The 7,272-nt window shown below is 44.1% G+C and overlaps 2 long non-coding RNA genes across 2 annotated transcripts in view; both read right to left on the reverse strand.

Annotated features, from left to right (window-relative positions):
• Positions 1–3,877, reverse strand: part of LOC109199641 (uncharacterized) — a 10,474-nt gene extending 6,597 nt beyond the window's left edge. Inside the window, exon 1 of the long non-coding RNA XR_002059960.2 lies at positions 3,017–3,877. This is a non-coding gene — a long non-coding RNA (uncharacterized LOC109199641). The remainder of the gene's footprint in view (positions 1–3,016) is intronic.
• Positions 3,878–4,034: 157 nt separating this feature from the next.
• LOC112847917 (uncharacterized) lies at positions 4,035–5,843 on the reverse strand. The gene is made up of 2 exons (XR_003221754.1): positions 5,785–5,843; positions 4,035–4,207 (listed from the first exon to the last, which is right to left on the reverse strand). It is a non-coding gene; the product is annotated as an uncharacterized LOC112847917 (long non-coding RNA).
• Between the last annotated feature and the right edge of the window lie 1,429 nt (positions 5,844–7,272).

A 7,272-nucleotide genomic window follows, 5' to 3' on the forward strand; every position in this document is an offset into this window, starting at 1 on the left:
GAATGTCGTTCGGACTGGAGAAGTGTAGTCGGATGGTAACAAAGAGAGGGAAGGTAGTCAGAACCGAGGGAATTGAACTACCAGAAGGCAACATTGCAGACATAGAGGACAGTTACAAGTACCTGGGGATCCCGCAGGCGAATGGGAACCATGAAGAGGCCGCTAGGAAAGCTGCAACCACCAAGTACCTGCAGAGGGTCAGGCAAGTCCTGAGGAGTCAGATGAACGGTAAGAACAAGATCCGGGCCATCAACACCTACGCCCTGCCCGTGATCAGGTACCCTGCTGGGGTAATAGGCTGGCCAAAGGAGGAGATAGAAGCCACTGACATAAAGACAAGAAAGCTCCTTACCATGCATGGAGGGTTTCACCCCAAGTCCAGCACCCTGAGGCTGTACGCTAAGCGGAAGGAAGGGGGCCGGGGACTGGTGAGTGTCAGCACCACAGTCCAGGATGAGACAAGAAACATCCACGAATACATCACGAAGATGGCCCCAACTGACAGCGTACTCAGTGAATACCTCAGGCAGCAGAAACCCAAGAAAGAGGAGGAAGGCGAGGAACCATCATGGAAGGACAGGCCCCTGCACGGTATGTACCACCGGCAGATAGAGGAGGTGGCTGATATCCAGAAATCCTACCAGTGGCTGGACAAAGCTGGACTGAAAGACAGCACAGAGGCACTAATCATGGCAGCACAAGAACAAGCTCTGAGTACAAGATCCATAGAGGCTGGGGTCTATCACACCAGGCAAGACCCCAGGCGCAGGCTGTGTAAAGATGCCCCAGAGACAATCCAGCACATAACAGCAGGATGCAAGATGCTAGCAGGCAAGGCATACATGGAGCGCCATAACCAAGTGGCCGGCATAGTGTACAGGAACATCTGTGCCAAGTATAACCTGGAAGTCCCGAGGTCAAAATGGGAGACGCCCCCAAGGGTGGTGGAGAATGACCGAGCTAAGATCCTGTGGGACTTCCAGATGCAGACGGACAAAATGGTGGTGGCTAACCAACCGGACATAGTGGTGGTAGACAAACAGAAGAAGACGGCCGTAGTGATCGATGTAGCGGTTCCGAATGACAGCAACATCAGAAAGAAGGAACACGAGAAGCTGGAGAAATACCAAGGGCTCAGAGAAGAGCTCGAGAGGATGTGGAGGGTGAAGGTAACGGTGGTCCCAGTGGTAATCGGAGCACTAGGTGCGGTGACTCCCAAGCTAGGCGAGTGGCTCCAGCAGATCCCGGGAACAACATCGGAGATCTCTGTCCAGAAGAGCGCAGTCCTGGGAACAGCTAAGATACTGCGCAGGACCCTCAAGCTCCCAGGCCTCTGGTAGAGGACCCGAGCTTGAAGGATAAACCGCCCACAGGGGCGTGCTGGGTGTTTTTATTTATATATATATATATATATATATATATATAGATATATATATACTTACTGTACTGTATATACTTACTCCCGACTTACTGTGCATGCTTCAGTCACCCCTTGCATGGGAACAGGTAAAAGTGATGGAGTGTTATGTAAAACTACACACAAAAAACCCCACAATGTCAATAAATGTCACAGTACAAAAAGGGGTGTGACGAGGGGGTGCAGGACCACCACCTGTCTTTATTTGCTCTGCCCTTTTCTTGGTTGCTGTTATAAACAAACAAACAGATTATTCCAGGGTCTCTTGTCATAGACTAAAAGCAATATAAGTGATAAATATTACCATTCTGTAGAATATTCTTGTATTTCACTTTTACTTGTTCCCATGTTCTAGTGGGTCCTGTTGTGGCTCTAATGTGAAAGAGGATATGATGTAATATAATATAATGTGGTATAATATAATATCACATGATATAATGTAATATCATGGATCACTTACGAGTTTAATTTGTCAGCAACTTTCTGCCAGCCCTCTCTCCTTGCTTTTGCAGCCTTTGCAGTGTTCCCCTGCGTTTTAATTAAACTCTGACACTCCTGAAATCCCTCAATCAAGAGTTCTTGGTCTGCTGCCGTGAAATACTGAGCGCGCTCCTTCAACATCTTCGCCGACCAATCACAGGGTTGCCGATCAATGTTTCTACTATCGATGCGTAGCCCCTTTTAAGCCACCCAGTGATCTCAGATTACTTCATCCAGCTATACTAATCGTCAACAACAGGTGTGTTCGGAGAACCGGATTAGCGAGCTCAAAGTTAGCGCGATGATTTGATCTTGGATGTGTCATTTGATCTTGGATGTAGTAAGCGAGGTATGAAGAACGGGCCCCTGGTCTCTCTTTTTGACTTACTTTTTGTTTTATTGACCAACGGTGAGTTTGGTTTGTTTCCTTAAATGGTGATAGCGGCTTGTCCATCTCTTTTAGTTGAGTATTTGATAGGAACTTTAATAAAACTCTTTGATTTAACCCTTTTGCCTCCTTGTCTCCTTTTTCTGACCCGGACATATTTTGTTACTGCCCCCTCATTGCCTGGACCCTTTTAGGGGAACGTAACAATATCCAAGCTAAACGATCATAATATTTCTGACAGAGTCAAAATCAAACTGAATCAGAATTGAAGGAGTTGTAGAAATCATGCCCAACCTTATTGTCTGTGAAGGTTCTCAGTCATACATTATCGTAGTCTAAGGAGCTTGTAAGAAAAGCATCTGGACTTTTTAAAGTTTCTCAAAGATGTTTCACCTCCCATCCAAGAAGATCAATTAGCGCCATTTACAAGATCCATATCCCATTCGATTCAGTTAATGCAGAGTGACTGGAATTAAGGTGACTTTCCACCAGTTTCCTCTTAGGACTAATTTAAATAATGCTTCAAAACAATTGCAACTGTAAATCCTCAAATATGGATACAAAGTAACAGTAATCATTGCTGTTAGTTAGATGACTAATCATGTTCTTTACTGACATTTTCCAAATTCCAGTAGATGCCACTGAGTCCAGTAGAATTACTAACATGCTAACACAATTTAATGAGCCAAACAGTGACACTGAAATTAGAAGATAAAAATATAAATACATACCACACAGTAACTGCACTTGTAGAGTTTCTTTCTGGTGTGGATCTGTTGGTGTATTTTCAGGTAACGTGGAGATTTAAAAGTCTTCTCACACAGGTCACATTTATAAGGTCTTTCCTCAGTGTGGGTAAACATGTGGCTTTGTAACTGTGCATCTGTTGTAAACGGTTTCCAACACTGATCACAGCAGTAAACATCATGTCCAGTGTGAATGCGTAGGTGCCTATTTCGGTCCCCTTGGCGACTGAAAGTTTTTCCACAAATGTCACAGCTGTACGCGTTAATTCCAGAGTGGGTAACTAGATGAAGCCGTAAGTGGCTACTGTGAGTAAAAGCTTTACCACACTGATCGCAGCTGTACGCTTTAACTCCACTGTGGATGAGTTGGTGTTTTTTTAAGTGTCGAGCCTGGGTAAAAAATTTTCCACACAGGTCACAGCTGTACGCTTTAACTCCACTGTGGATGAGTTGGTGTGTTTTTAAGCTTTCAGCCTGGGTAAAAGATTTTCCACACAGGTCACAGGTGTACGGTTTAACTTCACTGTGGATGAGTTGGTGTCTTTTTAAGCTTTCAGCGTGGGTGAAAAACTCTCCACACAAGTCACAGTTGTACGGTTTAATTCCACTGTGGATGAGTTGGTGTCTTTTCAAGTGTCCAGCCTGGTTAAAAGATTTTCGACACAACTCACAGCTGTATGCTTTAACTCCACTGTGGGTGAGCTGGTGTCGTTTCAAGTTTCCAGCCTGGGTAAAAGATTTTCCACACGACTCACAGCTGTAAGCTTTAACTCCACTGTGGATGAGTTGGTGTGTTTTTAAGTCTCCAGCCCGGGTAAAATCCTTCCCACACTCATCACATCTGTATATTTTCTCTCCCTTTCTTCTGTGAGGTTTGTCGGCCTCCTGAGAGCGCTGACTTCTCGCTCCATGTTGATCCATCAATGACAGAGACACAAACAGAGGCAGTGAGTGAAATGAAGCCGTGGAACAAACTGAAACTCTAATAGTGGAATCAAAGATGTCAACAAACTCATTGTAGGTGTGTTACCACAACAATGGAGCTACAATGAGAGTTGTAATGTGCACAAAGTTTCAATAACAGTGATATTTTTGCTCACCTTTTGGGTTGAAGTCATTGTTTCCTCTGTAGTGGCTGAGCTGAGTCTAAATGGCTCGTCTCCTCCTGATGATCAGCTGGAACACAAAATATATTTATATGCATTTCATCCTTGACAAAAAGAAGCTGAGATGGAAAGCTCAAATCCACCCAAACTAAATGTCTTCAGTCAGTGTGTCAGCCTCCAGTTAACAACAGTGGTGAAAAACTGCACTACTGAACCTCCACTGACTGAGTAACTGTAGTTTGGTGCTTCATTTGAACCTCATAGATTTTATTAAACAAACTGGATAAAAAAACTCAAACTCAAAACAAAAGGTGAGCTGATAGTAAGAGGGTCATCATCTCACACTGCATCAGGATTCTCAGACCATGTCATGGTTCACTTGATCCCTGCAAACAGGCACAAACTGAAACTCTCTAAAGCTTTTGTGAAGACACTGAAGCAGTGGACTGATGAGGCTGTGGAGAATCTGCAGGTGTGTCTGGACTGCACCGACTGGGAGGTTTTCAGGATTGTTACCAACAGTTTGGATTATTATAGAGATGCTGTGACGTCCTGTGACATCAGCTTCTGTGAAGACAGCTGCACAGCATCACACACCAGGGTGAGTTAGAATAATGACCAGCTCTGGTTCACAGCCAAGCTAAAGGAGGCTGAGGCTGGAAAAGCAGGAAGTGTTTCAGAGTGGGGACAGAGACAATTTCAAAGTTCAGGTTTAGTGAGGCCAAACTCCAAAAAAAACTGTTTTCATCTAACGACTCTGCTTCTGTCTGGAAAACACTCAGACAGCTCCTGCTGTGGATTCTACCATCAATGATCTGTTACTCCCCCACCCAAGAACTTCAACACCTTCAGCAACCCCCGTGATTATAAAACATGGCCTGGACCTGATCACCACTTCACAGTCTCTCCATCTTCCATGGGTCCTCTCTCCACACATGAGAGATGTAAATAGAAATAGAACCCCAAACAAAGCCATATGTTGTTTTTAAAGTGCTACATAAATAAATTATGGTTTGGTAAAGCAGCTGGACCAGACTAGTCTAAGTCATGAACCACAAGTGGACAAAACCCCTGTTTTCTGTAGACAAAACAAAATTCAACATTCAATACCCAACAGGATTAAAAACATTCTTCTTCTCCCAAATCACCAAGAGCTGCACATTAACCACCACATTATATTTTAAATCTCAGTGCTTTCAAATATGAACTTTCATCTCTGTTTCATTAGTTTTTGTTAACATCACTTTGCAGCAGCCAGACTCATTAAAATGAGACTTTGTAGGAGTTCACTTCCTCTCATGTGTTCATCCACAGCAGCTGGACAATAAAGTTTATTGTGACCCTGATACTGCAGCAGATCGCTCTCATCCATTTCCTGTTATCACTTCAAATAGAAATCAGGCTGTAGAGGTTTGGTGCAGGCAGAAAAACAGCTGCAGGGACAATGAAAAGACTTTTCTGCTCCAACTTCTCCCAGCATGCTGAGCTAATGATTAGTTGGTGTTTTTCTCCAAACACTCTCTCACTCTTCTCTCAACGTGTTGACAATAAACTGTGAACAGACACCGAGGAGAGCAGCAGAAGACCTCATTCAGGAGCTAAACTCAACATGAACTGAACTCACAGTAAAGTTAGCTCGGTGCTTACCTTTAGATGAGCCCACAAACCGAGAGAAACTCCGTGATGAAGCTGGAACTCTTTCCAAACACAGGAAACAGATCAAGGAGCAGAGACCCACGTGGTTCACGCTGATCTCAGCTACGATCCAGGAGACAAGGGTGGGCAGATCGATGCAGATATCGATCCAGACGTTGGTAGTGGTATATGATCGATACTTTAGTTTTTTTCTCTCCTCTAAGTTCACTACTTTACTCCCGTTTCATGAAAATGCAGCTCTCTGCTCGACTCCTCTCCTGCACACACACTTTGCTCCGCCCCCTTCTTCCTGCTCTACTGTGGTTCGTTACTGTGTGGTCACGTGACTCAGCTACACAGTGTAACTAGGTGGGGTGCGTTCCAAAAGTACCTCCTCTTTCCTTTTCCTCGGTTCCTTTTTTCTTTGCCTCGATAAAAACGTCATTTTGGGAAGGAGAATTGCTAAGGACTCAGGAAAAGAGAAGAGCGGTGCTGAGAATTGGAACAGCCTTACACTCGTCTCTCTGTATCAATGTTACACCAGACCTTCCCAAAGTGTGGGGCCCGCCCCCTTGTGGGGGCGGGATGAAAAGGGGGGGGGAAACAACAAAAAAACGCTTGGACACTGCTTGCACTGTGCACCCACAGAAACGCAAAGCAGGAGATGAAGCATCGCTGAATATGTTTCCAAACCAACTTCATTCTAAGCCAAAGACTAGAAAATATGGTGAAGCATATCTTCCCTTTGGTTTCACCTGCACAAGTGCCAAGGTAGGTCTCCCCTGCAGAATTGGTTTTGCCTATGTCGGGAGCAGCGCTGGGCTCTTCAAATCACGGGCAAACAGTATCCCACATTCTTGACTTTTAATTCACAAACACTTGTTGTAATGACTAACTACTCCTGACATTTTGGAGATGTTAGCTCTTTATGCAGTAAAGTTACAGCGGGATACAAATAATATCAAGCTGATCCTGCCGTAATTTGTTCCCCCTGTTCAAGTCACGGACAAACAGCATCCAACAGTTGTTTTTGTTTTTGAACCCATTTTGCACAGAGAGGCATTTTTTGAAAAATGTATTGACAGCAATGTTGAAAATTATTACACAGGGGAAAAAAACAACTACACGTAAAATAATTACACCATGACGCCTCTGCCTTTCTAAATGGAGGGACAGTAACTGCGTGTGTATATGTAAGCGTGTAAAACCTGCAGATAGTCAGATTAACAGTATTTCGTCTCTATCTGCCATTCTGCAATTCATCTCATGTAAACAATAACGTGACGTGAAAAAAGGCACATACCTTTGACATTGCGTGACGAACTCTGTGTTCCTCGTCCACACGTAAACGCAAAAAAGGAGTTTTAAAAAAATCTCAGTTTTCGGCGATTCGAAACGCCGTTTACGTGTGGACGAAACAGCTGCGCTTTCAAAAATACCCGTGTAGGTGCAGACGTAGCGTAAAAGAGTTAGTAGTTTATTTCATTGCTACCTGTAATT

Source organism: Oreochromis niloticus, linkage group LG9 (genome assembly GCF_001858045.2).
Source record: "Oreochromis niloticus isolate F11D_XX linkage group LG9, O_niloticus_UMD_NMBU, whole genome shotgun sequence".
Classification (NCBI taxonomy): Eukaryota; Metazoa; Chordata; class Actinopteri; order Cichliformes; family Cichlidae; genus Oreochromis; species Oreochromis niloticus.